At 35.8% G+C, this 13,467-nt stretch overlaps 1 protein-coding gene across 4 annotated transcripts in view; it reads right to left on the bottom strand.

The window, feature by feature from the left end:
* Window positions 1-13,467, bottom strand: part of Dg (Dystroglycan) — a 428,114-nt gene that overhangs the window by 293,764 nt on the left and 120,883 nt on the right. The window contains exon 4 of one of the 4 annotated variants that reach the window (XM_085943734.1): window positions 9,254-9,307. The exons of the other annotated variants lie outside the window; for them this stretch is intronic. The gene's annotated coding sequence lies outside the window, so the exon portion shown is untranslated. The remainder of the gene's footprint in view (window positions 1-9,253; window positions 9,308-13,467) is intronic. 4 annotated transcript variants of the gene reach the window in all.

Genomic DNA, 13,467 nt, shown 5'->3' with positions numbered 1-13,467 from the left:
ACGTCACGATTACGTCATGTCGTCGGGTGACTTCATATCACTAGTTAGAACATAGGGCTGCTGGTCGCCAGCCCATAAAAACGACGTAGCATGAGCTGACGTACAAATATTTAATGTAGGCTGATTCTGATCACTGTCAGGTGGATCTGTCGTTCAGAAAGCTCTTGACGTCATTGGCGTATGTTTGAAACAGGGGGTACAACACGTAGAAAAATGACCAGTTGATATTGCAATTTGGTAAAGTATTAAATGATATTTAGAACAGGTTATACAGAGAATATAATACGTACCTAATTCAGTACGCCAACACCCTTATATGGAGATGGATCGGTCATATGGATCGAAGACAGGATAATCGCTGAATTAATGTGACCCAGTGGTACTAGAGGGCGGTAACTGGACAAAACAGAACAGTGACGAAATAGAACAACCAGGGGAAAAATAAAACATTAATTTTTGTGGAATATATAAGGCATAAGATGACAAAATATTAAGGTTCGGTGGAATTACGCCACAGTGAAGTGAAGAATAAGTACTTAACCGAGAAAAGTAGATTGAGTTTGAGGAAGTCTTCACCAAGCAGTGTACTGAAACTGACTGATGATGATCCAAGAATCAAACATGATTGTTTGCTTTATTTTAGCAACACAAGTAGAAACAACGAAAAGACAAACTATATTCTAACTTATCAAAAATACGTGAAATAGACTTTTTGTGTAGAATTTAACGATCTTTATTTCATATCAGAACAAAATTTCTGTAGGGATGATGGTTATTGAAATATTACAGAAAAACTGTTACTTTGGACGCCATTTTACCAATATGGTTTCGTTTGAGTCGCGCAAGAAAAAAATCGTAATTAGCGGGAAAATTGAGTCAGAATCAGTCAAAACAGCCATTTTCGACACCCTCGAGAATTCCATGTCAATCCCTTTGGCGACCAGACTATTAATTCATGTCACGCCGTTTAAAAAGAGTGAATTGTATAAAGATATAGATAACAACGAATATATTTAGCTCCTTGTATTCTAATCATTTATTCAATTTCTCAGAAAGCATGCCCATACACCGATAATACTCAACGATATAAATTCAATTCGTCACCGAACAAATAGTATTCCTATCAATGCATTCAATCAAATTGGACATCCGTTGGATGTACGATTGCATCACACAACACCTATTATCTTGTCTTGTATGTAATTATCAATATTGTTCATGGAAATGATTGCATTCATTCCTTAAAAGGTTTGTAGTAGAGGAAGCTCAAGTAAAACTGGATGATAATTCTTATAACGACACTTTGAAATAACTTTTAGTTTCCGACGTTACTTGATAGGATTCCGTACTGGGTACAATATAGTGTTTGAGACTGTACAATTGTAATAGTTTTTGTTTGTGTTATGTAATAATGTACTGTTAGGTGTATGAATTCGAACGCCGAAAGCCCACTTGAGAGCATTGCAAGACTTGGGTATTTGGTCCTGATACATTACCAGGGAAAAATAACTGCTGACACTTCACACTCAAGCCTCGTGATACGCTTGATTAAGACCGAGTGTGGTGCGGAGCAGGTTGGTTTGGAGGGGTCTTGGTTTATGTTGCGCATTAAGAAAATTGAAGAAAAATGGAGGAACTTAACTTCACGTAAACACGAATATGTCAACCACCACAATGAACTGTAAAGAGATGCTAGTCGGGACGATTTTCTGTAACCCTGTATTTTCCATATACTCCCGATGCTGGAGCGAGACCAGCTAAAGTAAATATGTAAATCATATTATCATGAATACGGATACTGAACTGATTGAGTATTGAAATCTGTTAATGGGTCCTTAAGAGCGTACATAAGTGACACGGCAAATAATTCTCAACACCACGTGGAACGAAATTTTGCGGCGCGTTGCCATTCGGAGAGGAATAGTCGACCTGTTCGCACGTCAATTTCTTTTGTGATGGAGTCAGATGAAAATATTCTTAAATCGTGTAAAGATGACTAAAAAACGTTCCACATGTACTTGAAAAAGAAAACATGTCAATGAATATACTATTATTATTACGAATATAATAATAAACATAACATAAAAAGGACGCATGTTGAACTTTTTTGACAAATTATATTTCGTTCGGCTTGTGTCATTTGCACCCGCAACCCGCAATCCGTGCATTGCCTAGTCACGATCTTTTTAGACCATGCCTCAGCTGAGGTCTAGCCTTAAGCAGTTAATATCCGTCTGTTGTCAGAGAATTTCTGCACAGTAAGTAGGTATAGGTACCTACTTCAACTCCCTTTGAGATTGTGAAGCAAATAAACACTTTTAAATGCAGAATAAAGAGCAATTTTGCAAACCAATACATTTTATTAAGGACAAGTTTTGTCAATAAATTTTAATTAATAGCAATTTAATGCGATTGAAGCTTATCCAAAGAAAAGAAAAGAAATGTGAAAATGCATTTCGAAAGCGCCATTAATAAAGCCTTTAAAGACAATAACCATTAGCAGATAAATAGGTCAAACTAGATGTAAAGTACCCTACACACGCACAATTCAGAGGGAAAACTGGGGGTCATTATTTACATCTATTTCCCTTTAATAGATTTTATTTCCTGGCAGCGCGACGCTCCAGTGATTTCGGGATATTGAATCGGAGCTTTCCAGATAGCAATTTAGTTAACGGAAAAAATACTACGAATAACTATTAAGATTCTGTAAAATGCTGCTGAAGCATTTATATATTATGCAAATTTTCTGATCGAATTGAATCTTTTGCGATCGCAGCAGTTACGACACAGGGTAGGCTTTAAATTTACAGCCTTTGATCAGTAGAATAATGGTTGAAATTCAATATGTACCTATGACGTTTTCCAGTGATTTAATGGGCACGCATGCTTCCTCATCTTCATATCGTAAGGCGGTGAATCGTAACCAGTATTGCCAACTGGCGTTGACAAAACATGCCAGACGGGGTACGAAAACAAGCTTGCAACAAACAAATAATATTCTACCATGAACGATGTCAACACCTTTCCTTTATTTTGACAATCGTCAAACAGATGTCACATGTCTAAGCACACATTAAATTATATGATAACATTTCACTAAAAGCCATAAATGCTCTTATTGTTTCAATGTGTTAAATTATGTTGTTTTATTTCTCACGCTACTAATAGGTACCTACCTGCATTAAGTATGTATCTGATAGAAAAATGAAACTGAAACATGATGCGTATTTTCAGCACATTTAATGCTTAAACAGTTAGAGGGATCAAAAAATGCTGGATCTGGCAAGAAAAACGCTAAATTGGCAACGCTGTTCATAACTTTTTTTCAACCACGACACCAGCGGGTTTATTCTGTACACAAAAGCCTGCTTTCGGTCCGCTACGGCAGCTAAATAGGGTAGGAAAGTATTGGATTATTAACACGTATTCAATTTCAATTTCAATTTATTTATTTTTAACATATTGTGGACATTACAAATTATAAGTTTAAGACGTTCACAATATGACATTTAGAAACAAAGAAATATAAAATAGTATTACATAAAAAAGAGATAGATAGTATGTTATTAAACAGTAGAAATATGTACATACAAAAATATTAATTAAATAAGTATAAGGAAGTACACTGGATGAGTTAAGCAGACCCTATTTGAATAATTTATAAAACAACGTACACCTATACTCATCCTCACGTAGGTGGAATATATCAACACCCGAAGCAATTTCGTTGAACATAGTCCTCCCAATTGGCATTACCAGTGGCAGGTTGGTTCTGCACCTTGGGAGAATAAACAACTGATGTTCTCTATTTCTAAGATAGTTATCAGGGACACACAGGTCAACACTGCCCAGAATGGCAGAGTTCTCATTTATACCTCGTATAAGTCGAAAAAAATACGTAGATAAATAAAGATTTCTTCTAAATTGCAGACCGCAGTATGTAAGCATGCCTAAGAGAAAGTCAGTTGGATAAAGCCACGGATAGTATCCGTAGGTACAACCTCAAATAAAGGAGTCTCAAGAATTTCTTCTGAACCCTCTCCACCATAAGGCCATACTTCAACTGATGCGGTGCCCAAACAATTGACCCACTCTCAAGCCTGCTTCGAATTAAAGCATTAAATAAAAGTTTTAATACCGTAACATCCGAAAAGACCCGGGAAGTACGCATGACGAAGCCCAACATTTTAAGCGCCTTGTTACAAATGGATATAAAACAATTATAACTAAATTATTGTAATTGTTACAATAAGTGTTAACAATTCGATACTTTCCTACCCTATTTAGCTGCCGTAGCGGACCAAAAGCAGCATTGTGTATAGAATAGACCCGCAGGGCCGATCCTAGAAAGTGCGAGGTCCGATTTGAGGATGTACGCGAGGCCCCTAGGTAGTTACGGGGCGTATAATATATTATTTTCTTGTTGAATATTTTTATAGTAGGCATAACAATTTACTGGACATTCTGATAAAAAATATATCAAAACTAGCTTAGTTCCAAGAATTATTGCTTCTAAATGGGTAAGCTAAACGTTATTTAAATTTGATTATATTATATAAATGTTAGATTATTCCACTTTCTTCACTTATTCCAATGTATTTTTCAACAAACAAATAGCAAATCTCACACCCCACTAGATTTGGAGGCCATCCATGGACTGAAACCGTATGCGGCTTAGATTCGTGTGCCATACTAAAATTATGATTTTTGTTCATGAAAAGATATTTTCAGTAAATTTGTAAGTGTAAGTGTATGAAGTATAAACGGATACGATCAGATTATTATAATATACTTTGTGGAAATATATTTCCATGACCAGAAAAGATAAGCTTAGAGCACACGGTTCGAAACCGTATACGGTTTCAGTCCATGGATGCCATGGATCCATGGGAGTAGTTCTGGACAGTTAGTATTAGGTATATTAAAACATACAATAGTGTTTATATTCAAATGTAAAATAGCCAAATATTAAATGGGCGTATTCTTGAAGGTACAATTCAATGAATGATAATCATACAAACAGAATACAGATGAAAAACATTTGTTCATTTTTAATATATAATTAGGTTGGTACTTATAAGAAACAATTAATTTCTTTGAGCAAGCCAGTTTAGAAGTAAGTAATTAATTATCAGAAGGAGATTTCGGGCTTAGTGTATAGTGCTTTAAATTAATTGAAAGTATGAACTTAGTAGAGATGGCTTAAAAATGCCTGACCTCCGTCTCAAGTGTCTAACTTGGAACAATGAGTATTATTAAAGAAAAGAGGAATCTTGCGAAGAAAGTGGAATGGGCGGGGGAAAGGACTTAACGCCCCTGTAGTAAAAATTATTTGAATTTTAATAATGAATTGAGTTTAATAAAATAAAACCTCTATAGATAAACTAAAATGTATATTTAATATAAGTTTTTGTTTATTAATGTCTGCTGTATTCATTAACTATATTTATTATATAAGTAGTATATTGAGAGACTCCAACTTTGTCATTCAGCTTCATTATTTTACTTAATATAATGTACACAAGACGAAAATAATTTAATTTATATAGTGAATTTAGTGTATGTAGTTTTACGTCATCACGGACGGACATTGTGTGCCTTGAGCGACTGGTGGACACTATCTGCTAATATTATATAGTTCTTTTTCCAATTGGTTGGTTTACGCAGGGTTTAATTAACTGAATGTTAAAAACTAGCCAACACTATCTGCAATTCAATGGAAACAAATACGTATGCTTGACAAAGTTTAGTGTGCACTATTTCTATCGGATTTTAACAGCCTATCCAGACCCTTCGCTACTGATACTAAGACATTGCAACAGATGAAATTACCAATGTCTTTATTAAGTATAAACCTCAGCTGAGGCATGGTCTAAAAATATCGTAACTATGCTACGCGTGGATTGTGCTAATGACGCGTGCCGAACGGAACATAATTTGTCATAAAAATTTTGTGTTATGTTTATTGTTATATTAGTAATAATAATAATATATTCGTTGGCATGTTTGCTTTTTCGAGTACAGGCATAACGTTTTTTAGTCACAATATAAGAATATATTCTTACGACGCCATCACAAAAAAAATCGACGTGCTCCCACCTTGAATGCCGCTCGGCGATTGGCGACGATGTGAAATTTCGTCCAACCTATTGTTTTGCTGTTTCACTTATGTATGAAATTAAATAATGTCACTGTCGTAAGTTTCAGTAGTTCGTTTACAGCACATTTAAAAAAAAAATCAGCACTTATTTTAAACTGATTTCACTCCAAAATTTGACGGAGAAAAGCCAACACTATGGACGATATTATTATTGCCGGTGGGTATTAGTGGTGGATGTCATTGGAAGTCGTTAGTATTATCTCTAGTATTGACTATCGATACTAATTAATGGACCTCAAACAAAATACAATAGCCGTCACTTCAACGAAAACCACAAAAGCTGCGCAATTAAGGCTGTGAGAGTGCTTTTGCTTAGGGCTGTCAAAACTGCATTAAAAGCTTTGTCAGCACATTTGTAACATCTAAAATCGAGTTAAGTAATCAATGAATTTTGTGCACCCTATTGTTGTGCTCTCACGATGTGCACCGATTTATATACGATAAAAATACATCAAGATATAACTTTGTAGCTTATCTACGAACTGACAGTATATCCTGATTGTGCATGAAAATTTTAGTAAGTATTATAAATAAGTAACGATTAAGGTGACGCATCAGTGAAACGCCAAATAATTTTCAACTGTAGGCGCGACGAAATTTTGGACTCGCTGCCATTCAGTGAGAGAATGTCGAGCCAGAAACACGTCACTTTGCTGCGTGATGGCGACGGGTCAATTAATTCTAAAATCGTGTAAAGATGACTAAAAACGTTACCCATTTACTTTAAAAAGAAAACATGTCAATGAATATATTATTATTGTTACTAATAGAACAATAAACAGAACATAAAATGGACGTATGTTGGATTTATATGACAAATAATATTTCGTTTGACAGCCGTCATTTGCACCCGCGACCCGCAATCCGCGCATCGCCTAGCAACGATCTTTTTAGACCGTGCCTCAACTAATGCATGGCCTTAATAAAAAGTAGGTACTGATTGGAAATAGTAAACTGCTTTGCTGAACCAAAAAATCATCAATTGCACTCAACTCGAGAGAATCACCGACTGCGTCTATCTTGGACAACATGTCAATTGAGGGTAGTATGTATGACGAGATTCCTTGCAGAACCAAACTGGTATGGAGTGCATTTGGGCCCCTGAATAGTATCTTCAAAAGAGAATTCCATTTGTGTCTTAAACGTAAAGTGTTTAACCAGCTCATAAATGCATGTGGAGCATTGACTTTTAACGTAAAATAAATCCAAAAATAGCGAGTAGCGCAACGTGGCATGGAAAGGTGCATGTTGGGCATAAGGCGGAAAGATCACAAAATAAACAAATGTATAAGGAAGCTGGCAGGAGTACGCGATGTGATATAGGTCGCAAAGAAGATGAAATGGTTATGGGCTGGACAAAATGCCGTCATACAGCGGTACCCAAAAGGAACTGAACGACAGCAGGGACGCTTTAAGCCCGCCGTATATAGGAACTGAATACAGTTCGGTTGACGCACGTGGCAGCGAATAACTAGGAACCGAGAAAAGTGGAGAAAGCTATTGGAGGGCTTCATCCAGGAGTGGATTATGATTTTAAATCCCATTAAGAACGTAGAAAACTTAAATTTGGCACAGATGTAGAGTTTTTTTTTTACTTGAAGATCAATAATTTAAAATTTACTGTTCCATGGCGCGGGTGGGCCAAGTTAGAGTTTCTTAAACTTTCCGGTTTTGCTAATATTATATTATTAAACATACCTACGCCAAGATCACCGAGCGGTAATATTAAATATATTTTTATCTTGCATCCATTATACGAGGGTGGGTCAATAAGTCCTTAGAAAAGCCGACAGGTGGCGCGACTAGTACTGCAAGCGGTTTGTTTTCATGCAGCGGCACTACCGATTCAGTATGCTGCGAAGTTTCAATCAGATTGGTCGGGTTGTTGTGTGTTTCTCGTACATTTAAAAAAAAAATTGCTTGTGGAAAATGGAGAAAATTGAGTTTAGAGCTGTTATTAAACATTTTAATATAAAAGGGTTAACAGCAAAGGAAATAAAAAATGAGTTGGATTTAGTTCACGGCATATCTGCTCCTTCACTTGCAACTATTTATAACTGGTTAAATGAATTTAAACGTGGTCGTACATCAACAAAGGATGAACCACGCTCAGGACGTCCTGTAGAGGTGACTACACCAGAAATGATCAATAAAATCCACGATATGGTGTTAAGTGACCGAAGATTAAAATTGAGTGAGATAATTGAGGTTACAGGGATCTCAAAAGGTAGCGTCATTTCTATTTTACATGACAAATTGGGCATGAAAAATATTTCTGCAAGATGGGTGCCGCGTTTGCTCACAGTCGACAATAAACGCAGTAGGGTGGTGGCCTCTAAAGCCCTGTTGTCGCTCATGCAACGCAATCCGGATGAATTTTTTCGTCGCTTTGTGACTGTAGATGAAACATGGATACACCACTATACTCCCGAGACGAAAGAACAGTCAAAGCAGTGGATTACGAAGGCAAACCATGTCCAAAGAAGGCGAAAACCGTAAAATCAGCTGGTAAGGTTATGGCTACTGTATTTTGGGATGCACGTGAAATTATTTTCGTTGACTATTTGGAAAAAGGAAAAACAATAACAGGGAATTATTATGCATCTTTATTGGACCAGCTAAAAAACAAAATTGAAGAAAAACGGCCTCATTTAAACAGGAAAAAAATCCTCTTTCATCAGGACAATGCCCGTGTTCACACATGTTTACGATCAATGGCTAAAATTGAAGAATTGAAGTTCGAATTGGTCGACCACCCACCGTATTCGCCAGATTTAGCCCCCAGTGACTTTTTCCTTTTCCCAAACTTAAAAAAATGGCTAAGTGGACAACGTTTTTTTTCAAATGAAGAAGTCATCGATCGGACAAATGCTTATTTTGAGGACCTTCCGAAAACTTATTTTTCTGACGGTTTAAAAAAAATTGAGAAACGTCTAACCAAGTGTATTGAGCTCCAAGGAAATTATGTTGAGAAATAAAAAAAAAATACAAAAATAAAACCTGTTTTAATGCTTTTTTCTAAGGAATTATTGACCCACCCTCGTAGTATTATGAAGGCTTAGAACGAATCCTCGTTTCGTTTCAACTTACCTTGATTTTTCTGATGGACGACTTATTAATTGATAATTATCAGCGGGAACGTACCTGTAAAAAAAGAAAGTCTATGTTAGAATCGATTAAAAATATAATGTGGAGAAGGTTTTAAGAATATTATTATACATATTTGGACTGTGTAGAAAACTAGAAAATCAAACAAAACAAGCAATTTACGAAATTAAGTTACTATCTATTATTCTCCCACATAATATGAATTATTATATTCTTTTCAAAAGATTCAGCGTTTATTTGGTGGTAATAATTCGTAATAATATTTACTTATATCTCTACGAAAACCTAGTTTATGTAGAGATATAAGTATCAGCCTATAATGTTGTAGGTCCCAGGTTCGAATCCTGGGTCTGACAAATACAAATATTATTGTTCAATTTGTGTTTGGAGTATGGACCTTAATAGGTTGAGCAAGTGGCTAACATCCATTTCTCGTAAAAACAAAAATCTGTTAATACAAACCTAATATTAATATGATCCTATTAGGATCGGACATGGTTAAGAGAAAAGAAAAGTGTGTTGTGTCGTTAACATAATATTTACATAAGGTAAATCAACATCATGAGCCGGGGTTGATCCACTGCTGGATGAAAGCCTCCCCCAGCTCTCTCGGTTCCTCGTTTTTTGCTACACATCGAAATTTATGAATTAGTGTATCCAGGGGTTTCCAGATGGTCGCATAGTGCCTTTGTGTAGTACCGTATCACGACATTTTTCACGACTGTTTAGCGACCTCTATCATATTATGGCGTACTCTTGTCTGCCTCCTAATACATTGGTTTATTTTGTGTTTTATCGCATTATGTCCAACATGCACAATTTCATACTACGCTGCGCTATTGAACATTTTAAGCTTGAGAAACAATAGGAGGTTATTTTTGAAGATAGTTAGGTTAGGTTAGGCGTCCTTGTCAGTTTGTTTCTGCAAGCATTCGTCATATATACCTACCACCGTCAAATAACAATTGTTGTGGAAGATACACGTAATTGTTGACGTACTCGATTTGAGTGCCATTGATGACTTTTATCTTTAAACCTACTTTGCGGCTTTCATTTGCAACCTTTTGCATCCTATATAGTATATATAATAGGATGTCGTGAATACGAAGTAATAAACCCATTTTGTAAATAAAAAATGTATCAAACTTATTATAGACAGTAATTTTTACTTCAAAGATATTTTAATTATCGAAGCATTATTTACTTTATAATATAGCGAAAGAGAGAGAGAGAGAGTGTAATAAATTAGTGAATATTATTTCAACCCTGTTTTGCCCATGCTAAAAAGGTTTTTAGCAGTCATCCAAGTTCATTTCGGAGGATTAGGCCCGCGTTACACTGTCACGTCGCTAATCTCGGATTGAGCCCGGCCGTCACGTTAATTTGTGATTTTTTCTCATCCGGTGTTCAGAAAAGTGCGCACTCTACTTCATTAGAAAACCATTTTATTTTTCGGTGATAGGGTATGGAGAGCTCAATACATTACAAACCTCACGATTAAACAGTTAAAGGGCATACACAAGTCAAATAACATTACCGCTTGTCAGATTAAGACTGCTTGCATACAACATACACCAGTGGCGAAGACTCCATACTAGGCGATTATTTGAAGCCTACCTTCTTAAGAAAAATATTTTTAAATTGCATATTGACTTATTTATATAATCACTTAATTAAAATATATTATATAAAATAATTTATTTTGCCAACGAGAGATGTCGTATATGTAGGAATGTATTACACAGACAATCTGCAAAAGTTTTTAAAAATAATAAGAAATTTTATGTAATGATTTTTGATGTGTATAAATGTTTTGAAAAAATACGTAATTAATTTAAGCTGATCGCCTAATTTTATGTCGTCGGTGAGTTTTTGAAGTTTCATTAAATTAGTGTGTCGTTGTGATTAGTGTGTCCCTATTCATTAGTAGTAATATCGTATTACGAGGGTGGGTCAATAAGTCCTTAGAAAAGCCGACAGGTGGCGCGACTAGTACTGTAAGCGGTTTGTTTTCATGCAGCGGCACTACCGATTCAGTATGCTGCGAAGTTTCAATCAGATTGGTCGGGTTGTTGTGTGTTTCTCGTACATTTAAAAAAAAAAATTGCTTATGGAAAATGGAAAAATGGAAAATGGAGAAAATTGAGTTTAGAGCTGTTATTAAACATTTTAATATAAAAGGGTTAACAGCAAAGGAAATAAAAAATGAGTTGGATTTAGTTCACGGCATATCTGCTCCTTCATTTGCAACTATTTATAACTGGTTAAATGAATTTAAACGTGGTCGTACATCAACAAAGGATGAACCACGCTCAGGACGTCTTGTAGAGGTGACTACACCAGAAATGATAAATAAAATCCACGATATGGTGTTAAGTGACCGAAGATTAAAGTTGACTGAGATAATTGAGGTTACAGGGATCTCAAAAGGTAGCGTCATTTCTATTTTACATGACAAATTGGGCATGAAAAATATTTCTGCAAGATGGGTGCCGCGTTTGCTCACAGTCGACAATAAACGCAATAGGGTGGTGGCCTCTAAAGCCCTGTTGTCGCTCATGCAACGCAATCCGGATGAATTTTTTCGTCGCTTTGTGACTGTAGATGAAACATGGATACACCACTATACTCCCGAGACGAAAGAACAGTCAAAGCAGTGGATTGCGAAGACAAACCATGTCCAAAGAAGGCGAAAACCGTAAAATCAGCTGGTAAGGTTATGGCTACTGTATTTTGGGATGCACGTGAAATTATTTTCGTTGACTATTTGGAAAAAGGAAAAACAATAACAGGGGATTATTATGCATCTTTATTGGACCAGCTAAAAAACAAAATTGAAGAAAAATGGCCTCATTTAAACAGGAAAAAAATCCTCTTTCATCAGGACAATGCCCGTGTTCACACATGTTTACGATCAATGGCTAAAATTGAAGAATTGAAGTTCGAATTGGTCGACCACCCACCGTATTCGCCAGATTTAGCCCCCAGTGACTTTTTCCTTTTCCCAAACTTAAAAAAATGGCTAAGTGGACAAGGTTTTTTTGCAAATGAAGAAGTCATCGATCGGACAAATGCTTATTTTGAGGACCTTCCGAAAACTTATTTTTCTGACGGTTTAAAAAAAATTGAGAAACGTCTAACCAAGTGTATTGAGCTCCAAGGAGATTATGTTGAGAAATAAAAAAAAATACAAAAATAAAAACTGTTTTAATGCTTTTTTCTAAGGAATTATTGACCCACCCTCGTATCTTCTTATTTCTCATAATTACCTATACCTGACAAGTGTGTTCTTTTTATCAGATCTCCACAGCCTACCTCTTTTCAAAAGTCACCCTTCGCCACTGACATACACTTGTGGTCGCGACAGAACGCAGGCAAGACGTTTATTGAACGGAGTATCATAGAGTCATAGAATGAATGGTTGTGTGGAAATGCGGAAGCAACGACGTGCGGTTTATGTCGTTGATATGTCCGTTTGGGCACCTACAGTCCTACACTATCAAATATATAGCAGTTTCACTACTGATATCTGACTTAATCGAGTGTGCTTATTGACTAATGTTATTATAATATCTGGGTTTGTTTTAACTTCGGATTGATATGACTGGGATTGATACGAATACCCATTAAAAGAAAACATATTGACTGGGTACAAACAAATTTTATATTTATCTGACATCGATTAGTCAATATTTGTCTAGAAGTTTGCTTGCTCAGGGTAATTAAATGACTTTAAAAAAAATTGGAGAAGTCAGGATTTCATTTTATTCGGCACAATATTCTTATCTGAACCGTCGCTGAGTGTAATAATTATTTATGATTGATGTCTGAATCTACGAATCGTCGAAACTCTTCGCGTAATTTAACCATAAAACATTGAATAAAAAACAATAAAACACTTAAAATATGTGTTTCTTCATTTTAGACAGGTGTTTTGATTTGTCATGTACCGTCTCTTCTCTCTGCTTATTTCTTTCACTTTCGTTTATTACGTAGTATCCATTTGTGGGTGTGTCAGAGCCCTTACAGAGTTAAAAAACGCCATACACACCGGTTTCCTTTTGATTTGACACACTACGTAGTTAAAGAAAAAGTAGCGCCATTTTTCGAAGCTCACGCGTATGCCGGTGCTTTTGGTTGGTGCTTTTAAAAAACGTTATTATGTAAAGAGACTTATCTTATTTATAGTATTTTTA

This window comes from Rhyacophila brunnea, unplaced genomic scaffold (genome assembly GCF_057557595.1).
Source record: "Rhyacophila brunnea isolate RB1 unplaced genomic scaffold, BYU_Rbru_1.0 scaffold_16, whole genome shotgun sequence".
NCBI lineage: Eukaryota > Metazoa > Arthropoda > Insecta > Trichoptera > Rhyacophilidae > Rhyacophila > Rhyacophila brunnea.
This window is presented reverse-complemented; position numbering and strand designations above follow the sequence as displayed.